This window comes from Pinus tabuliformis, chromosome 4_1 (assembly GCF_031772625.1).
Source record: "Pinus tabuliformis cultivar Carrire ecotype Pingquan chromosome 4_1, CPIR1, whole genome shotgun sequence".
Taxonomy (NCBI): Eukaryota; Viridiplantae; Streptophyta; class Pinopsida; order Pinales; family Pinaceae; genus Pinus; species Pinus tabuliformis.
Genome location: NC_142303.1, coordinates 199,560,156 through 199,578,856, shown reverse-complemented (window position 1 = coordinate 199,578,856; position 18,701 = coordinate 199,560,156). Strand labels below are relative to the sequence as shown.

At 41.4% G+C, this 18,701-nt stretch overlaps 1 pseudogene; it reads right to left on the bottom strand.

Annotated features, from left to right (window-relative positions):
* Positions 1-9,732: 9,732 nt before the first annotated feature.
* LOC149174906 (importin subunit beta-1 pseudogene) lies at positions 9,733-12,354 on the bottom strand (annotated as a pseudogene).
* Positions 12,355-18,701: the final 6,347 nt, after the last annotated feature.

Here is an 18,701-nt window from a genome sequence, read left to right as displayed (position 1 = left end):
AATAATATACATGTTAAAAAGAAAATAAAATGCAGTAATTCAAACTGTACATTAATATACATGAAAATCAGAAAAAGAAATACAAGAAATTAAAGTGACAACTATACAAGGCAGGGGCCCCCTACCACCTATGAAATCAAAGAAAAATTAAACACACTTGCATAAATTAAAATTGCATGAATGAAAATCTAATCTACCTTACATTCTACAAAGCAATATTTACAAAATGAAATCTACTCTACTTACATCCTAATATGCTCCATGACATCTACTTCACATCTCCTTCCATGTTGAGAACATCAAAGCTTTATTCAATTTCTTCAAAAGTGAAAAGTACAACAAAGCTCTCCAAAGCTTTCAAAAGCCATGGGACTAACAAGCTAAAAGGACTAAAAAAAAGACTAAAAGGAAAGACTAGCAAATGAAGGAGAGAGATCTCCTATTTATACAAAAAGATGAGAGCCATTTCATTAATGAGAGTCCATGAATCTCTCCCTCTACCTCTAGAGTCCTAATCAAAATAAGAACTGATAAGACACATGTTTTTTTAGAGTTACAATACAATTAGGAGATGTGACACATATCCTCATGATCCCATGATTCTTTCCAACCAAATTCGAATTTGGCCTTAGAGTGCCACATAAGGGTCTTCTAGAAGTCTCCTTTCAACCTACACATGTCAACAACCTCAACCCATTTGTTAGGTATAAGCATATGCACATTATTTTCTAATGTTTAACCACAAATTCACTTAAAAGGCTTAGAAATAATAAAGATTGGAAAAACATAAAGGTGGCCCAATGATAATGAAAGTGGGATGAATGTGGTGGCATAGTAGTGAAATGGAGTTGAAATGGAGGTGATGTAATGGACATAATAGTGAAAGTGTAATGCAAATGAATGACATTTTCAAGACTCAACACACTGTGCGCTGCTTATGCGACGTCGCATATCGGCTATCGGCGATTCCTTATGTTTTCTATTTAAGAGCACTTCCAACATGTGTGATGCGATGAATGTCGCATTGCTTCTTTGCAGCTTATTTATGCGCATAGGAAAACGCTTCAGTCTCTCTTTGCGATGCGATATAGCTTTTAGGGAGTTAAATACAAAAATTTTGATAAAAATATTTTTGGGATTTTTTGTTAAGGGTCCCCCTTTGCTTGATGTTATTGCTAATACCAAACAAAGAGGGAGGTTGTTGGTGACCACAACAGGTGGTTAACCCATATCATGTAAGGGACCACAAGTAGTTAGTAATAATGTAATGGGCCCATGGTATTAGATAGATGGTATTGAGGGAACCATGGTAATGATCCATGGTATTGTATATATGAGGCCTATATAGAGGCTAGAGACTCCACATTGAGCGGTGTCAAGGATTATTGTATGAACAAGCATATGTGTTATAGACAATTTTGTGCCTTACAGCAACAAGCATGAATTGTCTATAATCCAAGGGATCCAAAGTTCCCTAAACATGATGTTCCTACCCCTAGAGGAACAAGGTCAGCAAACCAACAGCTCTCAGATCAGTTCTCCACCTGAAAACACTCAAAAACAAGCAATCCTGAAATCAAAGCAGGTGCTCCACTAGGTTTCTGCGCTGAAACTCAGTTGCTCCATGGTGTACCTGCGTTGCAAAGCAAGTGGAACAAAGGCCACCTGCGCTGAGCGGGATGGGACAAGTGGCACAATGAGTCATTGCTTTGGAATCTTCCAAAAATGACACTTGGATCAGGGATTTCGCCTTGTGATGAGTCAGAGGCTCTGTTTCTCCAAGTGGAAGCAAGGTTCTCCAAGTGGACTCAAGAACTGAAGATCAACTAAAGATTAACTGAAGAGAGAGAGGACACAAGGCAGCTACACATCAGTTGCAAGCTGACTCATCCTTTCTCAATTCATCTATATATTGAGCTCTCTCCTATGAGCTCAGGAGGCTAGAATTTTGTGCAAAGTAATGACATGTTGTTGGTTTCACTATTGAGCTATTGGGTGATTGTTTGAGAGAGGTGAAGAGGAGCAATTCTTTCTGCTGGGAGGTGTTGCTGGGTTGGAGCCTTCAATGGTTGTAATACTCTCAGAACCTTTACTTCTTCATTAATAAAAGCTATTGAGGTTCTTCTATGTGCTCTTGTTTCAATAATATATTGTGATGATTGCATGTTTGGTTTACACTAATCCATGAACCAGTTATGATCGCATGCCTCTTGTAGTTTCCTTCTTTGTTATTTTGCAGGATCTCATTGTAGCTGGGCAAGCAAAAGAACAAGGAGCTAGGAGCAAGCGGCTAAAGAGAAGAGTTTGGATTCGACATTAAGCGCAAGGCAACAGTTAGTGCATTTCTCCATTCTCTTTTGCTTTCATAAAGAAGTAAACCTTAAGTAGTTTGTTTTACAGTTGTTGCTAAGGAACTATCACCCTTAGAGTGGGATAGGGTCATCCGAGTCGGATACTTTTCCCTACAACAAACTGGCGACTCCGCTGGGGATCGTATCCATTTGATTGTGTTTGTAGTATTTTGCTCTTCATTTCCTGAACAAAAGAGTACCAAATCGAAAAGCTTTTGACTATATCAAAAGCGAAGTAGAGGGCAGCTGCTCTGGCTCATTTCTGAGCAAGTTCATGATTTGAAGAGCTGATCTACAAAGATCCTTGTAAGCTCTTAGTGATAGCTTTGCACCTTCCTAATCATCCCTTTGAGTGTGCTTGACTGATTGTTTCTGATTTGAGCAAAAACCGTGCATTTTTGTGAAAATTATGACCCGGAAACTGTGAAAACGCAATTCTCGTTTTCCAAAGCAGGTAGTACACAGGCTACCTGCTTTGCAACACAGGTCCCGAAGGGGCTACCTGCGCTGAGAGCCAGTTTGGCTGTGCAGCACCTGCGTTGGCCCAAATTTGCCTAGTGCATTTGGGGTTTCCTCCCTTTTTCTTGTCTGTTTTCACCATTGATTTGGCTGCCAGTTACCAGTCTTGCACCTGTTCTGAAACCAATATTACTTGCCATCATTCTGCCTCTGTTATATAACGAAATTGTACTTGTTCTTTGTATTTCTTACTCATTTACAATTTCCCATAACGAAGAGTAAACTGGTCTTGATTTTGGCCTCTTAGATCTGAACCTGTGTTAGGCATTTTGCTGGTCTAAAGAGTTAGCTTGTTTGCTGTCCATAGCTGATTAGTCATTTTACTTTCGTCATTATGGTTTGATTTCATGCATTTCCAGTGATTAAGCAAGTAAATCTTAAGGTGTCTTTTGATTTTGGACAAGCTTGTTTACTTTCGCTTTAAATCGAAATCAAAGTTATATAACGACTTTCTTTTTGTAATCCATCCACATTAAGAAAGGGAAAAGAAAATACATGCATTGTGCATTTTGCATTTGACTGTGTGCTTGACGATTTAGGAAAAATTTGCATTTTAGTGTGTGCTCTATGATCTGTGTGAAAAGATTTGCCTTTCTTTTCCCTCAGTAGTTAAGGTTTTCAAAGTTGAAAGATTGAAAAGTTTGCTTCTCATCTTAGACTGCATTCAGGAATTTGTTATATACATCTCGTGGTGATCCTTAAAGGCAAACTGTTAAGCAAGATCAACATTAAAATAAATCCAATTTACATAACAACGCTTTGTAACATAACGCAAACACATAGAGGTCTAGGTAGAGACGTGTTCCGGCGTCATTAAACATAGTGACTGTCGATCTCTACGAAGGTGGGTGATTCCTCCTGAGAGTCGGTGGCACTAATACGGACTTGTGCTCCCACGTACCGTCGCGTATATATTGGGAGACCCCTATAGGCAATTATCCTTTATCCATAGGAAGCCGTGTCGGCCGCCCTACTGATCGCGATGCAGTGAACACAGCATTCACGAAGATCGACCACCCGTACCGTAAAACGTATTCTGTGGTTTCGCGAAAAGTTTGGCACACCCTCTGCCTAGAACTCCAGAGAAGTTTCTTTTGGCCTTTTTCAAACTCTATAACTGAAAAAGTCCATCCGAGCATTTGTCACTTCGGGCTCGTTAAAACATCGAAGGTGACTAGAGTCATCTTTAGCTTTTTCTCGACTCTTAAAACATGAAAAAGCAAGTTTGTGTCTAAAAGCGTCGTTAATAAAATTTATTTTAAGCGGAACATAATCACCTGTTATTCCCACGTTGATCTTTCAGTTGAAAAGTATGGAGCCCACCAACCAAGGAAATAACCTTGGTGGAAGTCCAAATCCCTTCTCCTCTTGGGGAGATGTTGGTGCGCCTCATATGGCAACATTGTCACTTCCAGGATTGACAATTGGCCTACCTGTATGGCTCTTTTCAACTAATGTAGTCCAGATCGCCACTAATCCTGAGCAGTCGAATCAACAGTCAGAACAGTCTAGAGCTACCCACCAGCCTTCCACTTCTTACAATTCTTCCTCTGATCCTTCATCTTCACAAGGTAGAGCTGGCCAAAGTCAGCCTCCCATGGAGAAGAAGGAAAAGAAGAAAAGAGAAAAGAAGCAGAAGGGGCCTATGGCGAAGGCGACTGGGGGAAAGCAAAAGACAGCTGACAAAAACCCACACACTGCACCAACCGGGCCTAAATCGCCATGTGTCATTTGCAAAGGGGCCCACTTCCATCGTGATTGTCCTTGTATTCCCCGGATACTAAGGGACTGGTCCCCAAGGTTGCACAATCCGGTAGCATCAACCTCTGGTAGTCATGTTGATTGCAGTCTGTCAACTAGCGAGAGTGAAGGACGAAGAGGGAGACCAAGATCACCCTGTATATTGTGTGAAGGCGATCACGCCATCCACCGATGTCCATTCTTAGATGAGGCAAAGAGAGTTTTGGAAGATCGTCCGGTTTCACCGTTACGACTTCCTCCTGGATACCAAAAACTCGCGCCTAATCCCTCGATAGTTGAAAATCCAGCTGACCCGCTCAAGTGGTCAGCTGAAGTGTCGGTCATTGAGAATGAACCTACTGAATCCAGACCAGACGAAAGTCTAAAGGTCGAAACGGCAGTTGACCCGGTTCTTCCTTCAGAGGTTTCATCATCCAATGACTCCGTCATTGAAGACCCATCTTCAAATGACACCCTCACTGAAGAGGATAAAGATGACACCGTCCATATCCTTTTCATCAACACAGACTCTGATGAGCATCAGGGCAATGCGCCCATTCCTTTATCGTAGGAAGGAACATCGTCAAGGTCGTATCCGGCCGTATATTCGGTCCCACCACCAAGCAACCTAGTTGTATCCTTTGATTGGAATCAACTAGGCAGACCCCGGTTACCAGCCAGTATCCCATTCAGAATCATAGTCCAAATCTACAGAATGGTGATGGCTGGAACTATCATTGATGAAGGGGCATCTGTGAGTATCCTTTCCTCTGTTGCTTGGAAAGCACTGGGTTGCCCGGCGCTTTTACCTGAGATGAGAAATCTATCAGGTTTTGATAAAGGAACCAGTCACCCGTTAGGGATTCTCCCCAATGTTCCAATTACATTGAAAGGGAAGACAGTTCATATGAACATCATGGTCGTCCAGGGACCCTTGGTTTATAACTTACTCCTTGGACGAGACTATATATATTGCATGGAGGCAATAGTGTCCTCGCTCTTTAGAGTCATGTGTTTTCCGCACGAAGGAAGAATGGTCAAGCTCGTATACCAACTTTCATTTCCAGGATCACGCATCGCAAATAGTCAAATACCATCCCTTAACGGTCTATTCACTCAAGGAATGCCACCGCCCCCGGTTCTACTTCCCGATGAATGCGAGTAATTCGAGAAGAAAAGAACTGGGACCCAGGGGGCATGCACCCTGGCCTGCCTTGGGCAGAGGAAACCTTGGGTATAAAGTTAATTTCCGCAGAAGAATGGACTAGTCCGTACCCCGTCCGAAAAAGGAAGAGAGGGTTGTTCTAGGATAAAATTCTTTTGTCAAAGTTATGTGAAGCGGAAGAATCGCTCCCTTTATCTAAAAAAGTAGGCTCTCCTAAGGAGGAGATCTATTTGTGACAGCAAGAAGGCACCATCTTTGAATGTCAAGCCTCACCCATTAAAACAATATGTTTTGAAAGAGAGTAGGGGCAGTCTTCAAAGAAAGAGAGGAAATTGCTGCAACAAGTAGTCACCATCCTTAGCAACCTAATGATAGACATCGCCGAAAAGAGAGTTTAGTTTGCGGCAGCAAACAAAGCCATTTTTCGGATAATAAGTAAGAGGACAGAATCTCGAAATTATACTTTATACCTGGGGGCATGCAAACCTTTTGGAGTGCAAGCACGGGACGACTATTTATTTTTTAAATTTTTAGGTCCTCCCTTTAAACCTGTAGGTCTAACCCGTTAAACTCGTAGGATTAGCCGTTTCCAGCTTGCATAAAGAAAGGATGAAAGGCAAAAGTTAAAACCTGCCAAATTGGAGTAATTAGTGAGGTATCGCTCCTTAAATAAGATTACCTCACCTAAAGCATTCCTTGTATTAAGACTGGTATAATCGAGCAGTTTTAGCAATGTTCATGCTCGTTAAAAAATAAACGCAAGAATCGAGCAGTTTTTATACAGAGTTCATGCTCATTAAAAAATAAACATAAATTGTGAGCAATCTTTCCCTACAGTTCAAGCTCACCCAGAAAAAATGAACCGGTAAACAACCTCGAGAAATGTAACCTTTGAAAGCCATATTAAAAGCCCTTGGTCGTGTTTATATGCCATCACCTCCATCCGTTCATTTGGCCAATCGTTCACCTCCATATGTGTTTGTTTACCCATTTTGAGGAACAGCTGCGAAGAGTGATTTCATTTAGCCATCCTTGTGACACTGCCGTGATTGGAGAATTCCAACCTGTACCTGGAATCTGCTGCTATCCCTGTTCATCACTCGTTCCTCAAAAGACGAGTCTTCTTTGAGCTCTTTTCACTGACTCGTAAAATATGAAAAGTTTGCCGAGTTTTGGCCTTCCAGCTCGTTAAAAGGACCGGAAGAGCTATCCCTCCCCTAGATTTTAATCTTTTTGGACCTGAGGGATTATTGCACAAAAAGATCGAGCGCTTGTTTTGTTCGGCTCGTTAAAGAAATCGAAAATTCATCCCTTCTGTATTGTTTTATACTTTTTCGGACTTAAGGGATTAGAAGACGAAAAAGGAATTTTGGAGTTAACTTTTCGTACCTTTTCAGACTCTCTAAAAATGAAAAGGACCAAGTTTTCCTTGTCGTTAGACTCGTTAAAATGATTAAATAGCGACAAACTTGTCTTTAGACGAGAACGAGTTTCCCTATCGCTAGGCTCGTTAAAACATAGCGATGGGCTTGCCCGAAGGGCAGGTTATAGAACAAGCATATGTTATCCTCCTCAAGCTTGACAAAAATAAAGAGGTACTGGTCAGCAATGACTGGGGAAAAATTGGGAGAACCTCACAGCATTAATGGTAGCAAGTCGCTCTTGAACATGACACTTTGTCCTCCGTATCACATCGGGTTGGGTTGTTTCATTCACCGGTCTCATAACCATGGTCCTCGCCACACCATCCACAATTGGGGTAATGCTACCAATCCATCACATCAGTGTCGTTATATGTTCAAGAGATGTGGTTCTGTAAAGAGTCAACCGTGTTCCACCCACTGCCATACATTATCCTTCATCCACTTCATGACCGCCACCCTGAATCATACATCACAGTTTGTTTTCACCTCATCACAATCACTAGCTCCGTTCCGCGTCACTGATGTGGGATTCATTAAGGCCCTCCTTTGACGGATCGCTCCTTGTCGACATCAGCTCATTATCCAAGGAGTTGATCTAGGAACACCCCCTTCAGTACTTTGAAGCTTGCATGCCTCAATGGCAAGTTTCTCACTTCCGGCGACAGGTATACATCAATGACCTTCGACCAGAAGATTTTGCATGGTGGTCGACGCCAAGTCCTTTATTCCCACCATGTGAATTTTACTGTCGTACCTTGAGGGTCATCATCCTTATCGGTGATTCCTCTCGCGCTTGTTAACGGTTTACATCATTGACCGGTAATCAAGCGATGTCTTTCCATGTTCGACTTCAAGAAATTCTCACATGGATCGACTTGTACATCGAGTGAAGATCGGAAGAGATTGAAGACCCCGGATCTAGTTTCATCCATCCGGGCTGCGATATATATTCAAGACATAAAGACATTTGATATGTACATCATTACAGCAGATGATCATCCTTCTCAAAGGATGATAATTTCAGCAGAGAATTATCAGTCTACAATCAGACGATCGTTTGTTCTATGTACCAAAATGTATTTATAAAGCTAAGCATGGGAATGCCTGCCTCAGCTAGATCATGAAAATGTATGAAAAATAATGTATTGTATTGTATCTTATTACAGGACGCTTCTCAGCAGATTGAATGAACTTCGGATCCTCTCAATAAAGCATTTCACCCGATAAACGACCTCATACTTTAGGGGGCATCTGTTATAGACAATTTTGTGCCTTACAGCAACAAGCATGAATTGTCTATAATCCAAGGGATCCAAAGTTCCCTAAACATGATGTTCCTACCCCTAGAGGAACAAGGTCAGCAAACCAACAGCTCTCAGATCAGTTCTCCACCTGAAAACACTCAAAAACAAGCAATCCTGAAATCAAAGCAGGTGCTCCACTAGGTTTCTGCGCTGAAACTCAGTTGCTCCATGGTGTACCTGCGTTGCAAAGCAAGTGGAACAAAGGCCACCTGCGCTGAGCGGGATGGGACAAGTGGCACAATGAGTCATTGCTTTGGAATCTTCCAAAAATGACACTTGGATCAGGGATTTCGCCTTGTGATGAGTCAGAGGCTCTGTTTCTCCAAGTGGAAGCAAGGTTCTCCAAGTGGACTCAAGAACTGAAGATCAACTAAAGATTAACTGAAGAGAGAGAGGACACAAGGCAGCTACACATCAGTTGCAAGCTGACTCATCCTTTCTCAATTCATCTATATATTGAGCTCTCTCCTATGAGCTCAGGAGGCTGGAATTTTGTGCAAAGTAATGACATGCTGTTGGTTTCACTATTGAGCTATTGGGTGATTGTTTGAGAGAGGTGAAGAGGAGCAATTCTTTCTGCTGGGAGGTGTTGCTGGGTTGGAGCCTTCAATGGTTGTAATACTCTCAGAACCTTTACTTCTTCATTAATAAAAGCTATTGAGGTTCTTCTATGTGCTCTTGTTTCAATAATATATTGTGATGATTGCATGTTTGGTTTACACTAATCCATGAACCAGTTATGATCGCATGCCTCTTGTAGTTTCCTTCTTTGTTATTTTGCAGGATCTCATTGTAGCTGGGCAAGCAAAAGAACAAGGAGCTAGGAGCAAGCGGCTAAAGAGAAGAGTTTGGATTCGAAATTAAGCGCAAGGCAACGGTTAGTGCATTTCTCCATTCTCTCTTGCTTTCATAAAGAAGTAAACCTTAAGTAGTTTTTTTTACAGTTGTTGCTAAGGAACTATCACCCTTAGAGTGGGATAGGGTCATCCGAGTCGGATACTTTTCCCTACAACAATATGGCTGGTGGAGTGTTCTCCTTCCTTAAGGTTTCTCTTGACCGAATCCAGCATCTCAAGCTGATGATTTGCAATATTAGGGGATTTCAACCATGGTAATAAACTCAATAACATTGTCTTCATTGGACACAGTGAGGAGCTAGTAATTGGGTTGAAAAGAAACCCAAGGAAATCAATTTAGCCAAAAAAACCAAAGCATTTTAGACCATAAAATCAGGCTGAAAGGGCTTGACTGACAGTGTACTAAACGCATTGGGCAGTTTCCTTAATTCCATTATCATCGGATAACAAGCACTCATTTATAAAGTCTTTACGAAATATAGAAGACCAAAGTAAAGGGGCAACACTCTTTCCTAGTGTGTCAGCCAAGTCCCCCAAAAATTCAATTGCAGATTTCGTGACAGATTCATCTCTATCCCTGTCTTGAAAAGTACTCTCGAGGAATTGCAAAATGTGACCTACATAAGGCATTAGTAATGTTGCTTTAGGGGAGCTTTTGAAACCTTGGAAAATCCCTGAATAGGCTTCTATGATTCCATTGCGTAGCTAATTAGTGTACTCTGATATTTCAACCTCTTGGCTTGCAGACTGCATTGAGATCTCTGTTGCACTCTGAAGCATGGGCATTGCATAAATCAAATATTTATCAAAATGCTCACCAATAGCCAAAGCTATATCTCCAAAACAAGAAAATATTCTGGGTTTTACTGAACGATGGAGTTGATTGCTTGAAAGGTCCTTGAGAAGTTGTGACATGATGCCATCACAGAAAGGCAGCATATTTTCATCCAGTACTCAACAGATATCACTAACCACCCCAACAGTGATAGCACAGACCTGATATTCTTTGAAGTTTTGAAGACCCATTTCCAAATATCTGTAGAACTCTTGCATATACTTGCCAAATTCCACACCAATTGCATAAGCAAGTGCCCCAATGGCTAACATTACTTCCTCGTGAACCATGGCGCTCCTATAAGAAAATATTCTCAAGAAGATATTCATCATCTGATCAGAGTACTGTACCATTCCATACTTGGTTGACTGAGAAGCTCCTAGTTTCTGAATAATAACCTGCAAGCAGCCACAGAGAAGGGACTATAGCTCACTCTGTTTCTCCCTATCTTTCGAAGATAGTTTTGGTGTCTCAAGGGTTTCATTGAGCTTCATTAGCATGACTGGAACAAGCTACATTACTCTGGGTGCAGTCTCTTCGATAGAACATCTTACAACTTCATTCAACTTCTCATAAGCAGATACCCTAAGCCTAGAATCAATTGCATCTTCCCTGTGGGCTGCAGCAAGAAGAGAATGTATAATCTTGTGGAAAAAAGGATAAAGTGGAGAAGAACTCACTACTGCATATTCATATCCCTAGGCCAAAAAATACAAAGCACCGCAGAATTTCTCTGCCACATTGGTAGCATCCTTCATACTCTCAAGTAAGATAGAGAGAATGGGTGGTAGATTTGATTGCATGATTATAGGAGTCTCCACTGTTGGACCATGCAGAAACTCAAAAATCCTGCTAAGTTTCCAGGTCGTGGTGTCCTTCACATGACTATTCTCATCCTTAATTGCATTAAGCATAAATCTTAGAGCAACATTGACAAGTGGACTAACCTTCGTAGGTGATGGACCTTCCATAATTGAACCAAACGCATAAGTAGCTTCTTCCCGGCATCGCCAATCTGGCTTAGATATGTTATCTTGCACAAATGGCATCACCACAGGCACAATATCATCTCCCATGGTCCTTGCAGCAAGCCCCAAGCAGGTGCCCCCTACCATCGACAGATTCCAAGCACCTTCATCCTGATCCTGATCCTCTTCTTGCTTCAACAATGTTTCTAGTAGAAAACGCACCAGCGTAGGGAGTGCCTACTTAACAAAATAGAAACATGGCACCTCCTCCAAATCGCCATCAAAATCATCCCCAAACATCTCTAGTATATTGATTTCCTCGTCATAGATCAAACTCCAAAACTTAACAGCCTGTAGAGAAATGGGTTCCTCATCTTCCCTAATTGCCTTCACTGTAATCGCAAAGATATCCTGCATATAAGGTGCAAGCTTTCCATAATGCATTGACGTAATTGACACCAAGCACTCGAACGTAGCCTGTCGAATCCTCACGTCGGAATAAGCAGTCACCTTGTAGACAACCCTCATGATGTAATCCCTCTCCATGTCATTGTCAAAATTGGTCTGCGCAAAGTCCAGGGCATTGTGCAGAGCCCTTGTCGCCGCCAGCCTCACATGGCCATTCGCCTCCAAATAATTCATCCCCTGTACCACTGCTATCAATATTGAATTCACCTTATCTTGAGCCAAGGACTCACTTGAAACCTCCTCACAAACAAACCCTAGGGCTTCTAGGGTCGCTTGTTTGAGATGAGCAAGCTGGGAGACCTCCATGTTCCCTAAAAGAACCCTAATCAGCTTAGGCCACTCACCATAACCCACCTCTATCCCTACAACCTTTGCAATCACCTACCTGGATGTGTGACCAACATCACTAATAGGGGAACCTAGGGTTTTAATCAGAAAACCTTTAATCTACATTTTCACAGAAGAATCTAGAGATCTCCGTCCCTGAACTAGCTGGGATTTTCTGTGTACTTCCTTGGCATCCAAACAGTTCTTCAAAATCAACCCCACAAGCTTCCAGCTTTCAACGGGCTTAACCTCATCGGCGAGTTCATAGGATAAAGATATAAAGAAGGCTGGGAGATTCTGGTCCTGAAACTGTCTTAGGTTCTCTTCAGCGAGCTTTCAAACCCCGCCATCCACAGACTGGGCATTCAGGAGAATTTGGGTCACCTCCAGCGACATTATGGGGAATTGAAGGGTTTCAAACTTTTAACTTATTTTCTATATATATCAAGAGATATCTGACTGCGGGTCGTCCCTCAAATTCTGATCTAGGCCCGCCATCACAAAAAAATTGGCGAAAATTTGAAATTGTCACAATTTAGACAATATTGCTCAAAATTCCTATTATGACCTATTTTCGGACATGGAACAACCATTCTGCATCTGCCCATGTGATAGAAATCCTGATCCATGCACTGGAATTTTAGATCTGTGCTGCAACTGTCCCGTCGTGTTGTGCCCTACAACAACCCCCCATTTCATAACATTTTTATCACAAACAATTTACATATGAAATGGGTCCCTTTTAAAATTTTAATTGGCATTAATAAACTTGTTCAAATAAGGTATGATAATCAAATGAATTTATCCAAAAAACCCTTGTTGAACAAATGATAAGCAATTTTTGGTTAAGTCCAAAAAAGTAATCGCAAGTTCGGTTGCCATCTTGGTTTTTCCCGATGCGATATCGCTATCGGCCATCGGCAATAGCCAATGCACACACACAAAAGGGTACATACCTTTTCCCCGATGCGATGCGATATCGGCAATCGGCTATCGGCACGGCACTATGTCTTGTGAAAAATGTTTTAACACTCCGGCCCGATGCGATATCGCATATCGGCAATCGGTACAATTCTACGCATTTTCATAAGACGTTTATAGCCTTTCCCCGATGCGATATCGCTATCGGCATTCGCTAAAAGCAATTGATACACATTCAGGGGTTATGTTCGCGCGCCGAATGCGATATCGCAATCGGCGTTCGCTAAAGAACTTTCCCAAGTGATAACGCCACACACACACTTCCGATGCGATATGATGACGCTTAATGATGACCTCAGTTCCAAAAGGTGATTATTTCAAAGCATTAAAGTTATATTTAAAATCGATTTGACAAAATCACAGATTTCAAAATGCCGTTAAGTAAAGGGATAAGGTAATGCATGCGTATTTAAAGCTTTGCCCCTTCGAATTAATGAGCAATTACGATTAGACCTTTGAAAAAATCTATTACACGCTTTAAGGGGTCATTCGGTTTAATAACTTAAGTAATGGTCATTTATGAAGCTGCAGGCCGTAAAATCACCATCATTGCATCTACGGTGCCTTCTCAAATCATTAGATCCGCCTCTTTTAGGAATAATCTCGCCACCCTTCAAATTATATATTTATCCCGTTATGGATTGTCATTGTTATTTCTTTGTTATGATTTCTCTTGCACTTGTGTAGAATTCGACTACCGAGAGAAGTCTGAATATGATGGGAAAGAAGCTCAAGAAGGTGGCAGGTTCTACTGCGACACCTGCCTCAGGCCAAGCTGCTACAGCTTCAAGGAAAGGCTTAATCTCAGATACTACATGCACTGGTCTTACTGGTACTACATGGCAAGGGACATACAATTTGCTAGAAGGAGAACAACCAGAAGCGACAGTAATGGAGGCAAGTGCAGATGAACTAAGAAAGTCTGAGGCAACTCTTAAAGATTTGGCTGATTCTTTTCTGCACAGAATAGCAGCCAGGGAACAAGTCTTGCCTTATACTGATGTGGTACGTTGGGCAATTGAAGAAATTCCTCTCACTAATAGAACCTTCGTTTCTAAGGATGGAAGGATTTTCGGCTCCTTCAAGCCTGACGACTTGAGACGAATGTATCATTTGCCCAATCCCGAGCAAGTTTATAATAGAGCATTTGTGGAGAAATTCGCCAGAGAGAATGAATCACCAGCCGAACCTCTCCGAGATTGGAGGCAAAATCCAGCAAAACACAAGCAGGATATGTTGGGTAAGTACACCAATGCCTCTCTGGCTTCACCTTACTGCTATGCTGGAATTATGATGTGTAGATTGTGGGGATTTCATGATTCTGCAAATATCCATGTTGATATGGTTCCCTTAATGGAAGCGGCCGTTAATAGTATAATCATGGATTGGGCCACTATCCTGTCTGATAAGTTGGTCTTAGCTATTCGTGAGTTTAGGGCCAAAACCAGAGTCACTGAGAGAAAAATCCCACCTTTTTATTACTCTGCATACATTATGGATGCCCTTTGTTTTAATTCTGAGTTTCCTGTCCTTGGTTGGAGATGGACAACCCATGACCCAACACCTATTCATTTGTATCATCGTAAATTGTGGAAACCTTCTCACAAAGACCATTTGTACCAAATTTGCAATGGTTTTATGGTTCCCGTTCACTATTCTATTTTTGACAGACCTATCCCTAGGATTTCCTATGAAGCCTCTTTTGACCTACCAGCCGTAGCCCATTGGTTCGGCGAAGAATGTTTTTCTTATATCAGAGTTTTTGGAAGCAAGGCCAGGCCACATGTTCTCCCCTTATACATGCCAGACAAATTGCTAGCCCGGGAAATCTCTTATCAGATAATGTCTGAAGGTGTTACCCAAACTCTCAAAGAAGAGAAGAAGAGAGGATGGCCATCTTTTCCTTTAAGAATTGGAGTTTATACGCTGCTAAATTATAAGCATGCAGAAAAGGAAGCAGCAAAACTCCAAATGCTATCTCTAGTTTCTATTCCCAACAGACTCTATGACCCGAAAAAGACTGCTTTCATTGCCTTGGAACAGGCTAAGCTGACAAAGGTTGTTCACCAAGAAGACCAGTTTGACGACCTGTTCATGGGTGCTGATTCAATAAGCCAAGTCAAACAACTTGCTGCGATGAGATATGAAGATATCGAATTAACTGAATTTAATAAACTTAGAAAGCAAAGGTTGCAAACTTTGCCTCTAAAGTTATTATCTACAACCCCAACTTCATCCTCAAGTGAGCCTGATCAGCCAGAAATAAATTCACCTCCCGTTACAATTAGAGAACAGGAGGAAAGTCAAAGAAAGCTGCAGGAAGAAAGTCATAGAAGAGAACAAATAAAAAGGCAGCAAAAAGCACAAATTGAGCAAGAAGAGCAAAGAAGACAAAGGGAGATAGAAGAACAGAGACAAAGAGAAATAGAAGAACAGAGGAAACGAGAGGAAGAAGAAAAAATAAGGAAAGAACTAGAAGATAGGCAGAAAAAGGAATTGGAAGAACAGCAACGGAGAGTACAAGAGGAGCAACAGCGGGAGGCAAACGAAGAACAGCAGAGAATTGAAAAAGAAAAAGAACAGAATAAGCAAATCTCTGTTGATACCGAATTGATTAAGGAATGGAACCAATTTGATTCCATTATAAGTGGTAAAGAAGCCTCCAAAGACTCAGATGCCTTAAAGACTCCCGATACTACTGTTTCTCCGGTTCTTGAAGGAACCAGCGGCCCACCCACATTACAGAACGTAGAAGAAGTTACTCAGAATCCATCTGATCAAGTTGATCTTCAGGTAGAGGAAATTCCTCCTCTAGACATTTTCTACAGCCCTAAGCATAAAGCCGTTGTAAGACGCTCAAGGAAGAGGCGAAGGCTTGATCAACCTTCTGTTTCAAATGAGCAAACAGTCACGGGCAATGTCGTCTGGAAGGGAGAATTAAGTCCCTCTGAAGATTTAACAAAGCTGTCGCAATTTGCGGGAGCTTATTCAGCAGCAACCATTGACAAAGCATCCGAAGTGAGTCTTCTCTTGAAGACTAAAGAGCATGAGGTATATGCATTGCAAGCAGAAGTGATAGAGGCAAAGAATAAGGCGACACAGGCAGAAGAACAATTGCTGGCTCAACAACAAGAGAATCATTTGTTAACCCAGCAAATTGAAAAACTAAGGATAGACCAAAGTGACATTAAAGCACATGAATTGGCAGAGGCATTATCACAGTTGGAGGCATCAAATGAGCTGTTAATGAAATCTAAAGAGGATCAAATAGTTCAGCTCTCAGCACAGCTTGAAGGTATCAAAGGTGCCAAGAGTATTGAAGATTTCAGAGCAGAGGCAACTCTGATAAATGGCGCTTTGATATCTCAGATCAGACTTTTGTGCCAACAGCTAGTTGAAGCTGAGTCACTTTGTGATATATCTACAGCAGTATGTGGGCAAATCGAGAAAGCCAGGACTAACTTGGATCAGGCCGAAGATGAAATAATAGAATATATTGAATGGCAAGATACTCCAGAAGGGCAAGCTGCTAATTTAGCCCGAATCAGTGAAACATACAAGAACATACTTTTCATGGAATGGGAAACACAGGTAATGAAGGCAGAGAGGGCAGCATCCAGGTGCAAAACAATTTCCAAAAACATGATCAATATAGTCAATGATACATTGTATCTGGCTAACATGATTTCACAATGCACACCTGGAAACATAACAACCGCGAATATGCTGGAGCACAAGAATTATCTTAAGCTGGAAGAACAAGGGCGGTTAATCGCTGGAGTGAATACCTTGACCTCCGATGCATACTGGCTTTTCCTGATTAAACCACATTCTCAAAGGTCGGCTCTTAACTGCCTAACCGACGCTCTCCGATACCTGATCGCCGATTTCCAAGATGCCACATATGATGCACAGCTGACTTCTCGCCTCAATACTCCACCAGAAGTAGAGCCAATGCTGGCGATATGTCAGCGAAAGAGTAAAGGCAAAGAGACAGCTGACTAAAGCATCGCCGCCGACTGCCGAATCACCCAAATGCAAAATGATATTTGTTGATGCCGATTTCTTAGTTTTCAGTTTTTAGATATTTAGTAGTTAGATTAGCATAGTATTTATAGACCCTTTCATTGTTTTGGAAAGGGTCGTAAAATTTTGTAAAAGACTAAAAGGCTGAAGTTTGCACTATTGTGCTTCAGTCTATATTCTTTTTTGAAACTCGACCACTGGTCCTTAATTTTACTTGGAATGCTGTTTAAGTAAATTGTGCACTATTGTCGTTTGCTTGGAATGCTTTCTGGTTGGAAGGAAGGACTGCGACATAGCGATTAATATATTGGATTGATCAAACAGCTTGCATGGTACTATTATCTGTATCTGTTCTCTTTTCAGTTATATGAATTGCTGTGTTATTACTTTGCTATTATTGAATACATGTATGTAATACAACAAGTCTGCATTTCATATCACTATTGAATGTTTTGTGATTTGTTATCTTTCACTCATGTATGTATCAATGATATAAATGACTGAGTGCAGTAATTCGCTATTATAGCTCTGCGTAACTACTTACGCAGAGCAATCTCAAATGATTAAACATCTATGCTTGTTGTTAGTGTCATCTATATGCCTGTCATTAAGCATAGTTTATCAAACGCTGTACTGTCTGAATTGATAAGTCCCGGGATTAGCTTATAGTTTTTGTATTTCTTTTATAGTTTAGTTATTTGTTTATTATCATTTCATATCTTAAATCATCCATCCATCCCGTTCACTTATAATCTTTGGGAAACTGGTCCCGTTATCCCCAGTCGGAGCCACTATTCCAAACGGAAAAGGAGCTGCACTAAGTTCCGGACCGGGTGGTTTCCCCGATGTTGTTGCAACGAATTTCGGGGCCTCAACATTTTTGGCGCTAGAAGGAGGGCCATCAACTGTGAATGGCAAGTAGGTCCAGGTCCACAAACCATTCTAAGAGTAATTCCCCCTCCAAACCATCTTCTCCTTCTCAATCACATGCTGGTTCTCCAGCACATGATCAAGAAAAAGAAGAATCAATCACCACTGCTCACACCTATAATATTTCAGAACATTTAAGTCTTGAATCCCCTGAAGTTCAGTCTCTTATCCATAAACTTCAGAGCTTCTCGATTTCACCTCAGAAATCTGAAGTATCACAAAGCAGTGTGACCTCGCAGTTAAACTTATCTCATCCACTTACCAGACTTCAGAGCGAAAAACTTGGTATTGAACCTACTGAGTTCCCTTTACCCAAAAAGAAAAGGGCTAAGAAGATCACTGAAGTATCTGATAGTGAAGATCTTTCTTCCATATCTTCCATCTCAACTCCTCCTCTGCGAAGTCAATCATCCACTCCCCCATTACACATTGTTGTCCATCAAGGAATAAGTACTACAGCATCTCAAGCTACTCTCTCTCTAACGACTTCTTCTCCTCAGTCATCTGGAATACCAATAGTAGTAACAACTAATATCACCAGCATAATGGCAGATCCATGGACTCAGCCAGGTGCAGTCAATATGCCCGGACCATTACATGATCTACCTGATGCTCCAGAAAAATGGTTGCCTAAATTTAATCCAGATAACGGAACACAAGCTGAAGAACATATTAACAATTTCATGTTAGCAATTAACTTGAAAGGAGTGACAGAACAAGATGTTGTTGTAAGACTTTTTCCTTATACTCTGCAAGGATCGGCAGGATCCTGGTACTTCTCATTACCTTCTGGTTCTATTACCAGC